General features: G+C 58.7%; 1 protein-coding gene across 1 annotated transcript in view; it reads right to left on the bottom strand.

Annotated features, from left to right (window-relative positions):
• CSF1 (colony stimulating factor 1 (macrophage)) overlaps nucleotides 1–225 on the bottom strand; it is a gene marked incomplete at both ends in the record, with an annotated part of 3,601 nt that overhangs the window by 2,331 nt on the left and 1,045 nt on the right. The gene's annotated exons all lie outside the window — the stretch shown is intronic.

Here is a 225-nt window from a genome sequence, read left to right as displayed (position 1 = left end):
CAATTACCATTCGGCAATTCTGGCAGCCCTGGCCCTCCCAGCCTGGGATGCCGGCCCGGAAACAATTGCTCCATTATCCCACAGGGACGGCTCCTCCGCCAGCGGGAAGAGGAGAGGGCTGCAATCCCCGGCAAAGAAACCACAACTTCCATTCAAACCTGCTCCGTTCCCTTTCGCTCCCATTTTTAATCCCCCCTCTGGGGGGTTGCAAAGCCAACACTCCCC

The sequence above is a fragment of the Mesitornis unicolor genome, unplaced genomic scaffold (assembly GCF_000695765.1).
Source record: "Mesitornis unicolor isolate BGI_N332 unplaced genomic scaffold, ASM69576v1 scaffold42270, whole genome shotgun sequence".
NCBI lineage: Eukaryota > Metazoa > Chordata > Aves > Mesitornithiformes > Mesitornithidae > Mesitornis > Mesitornis unicolor.
Note: the sequence above shows the minus strand (reverse complement) of the source record. Positions and strands in the feature narration are given on the sequence as shown.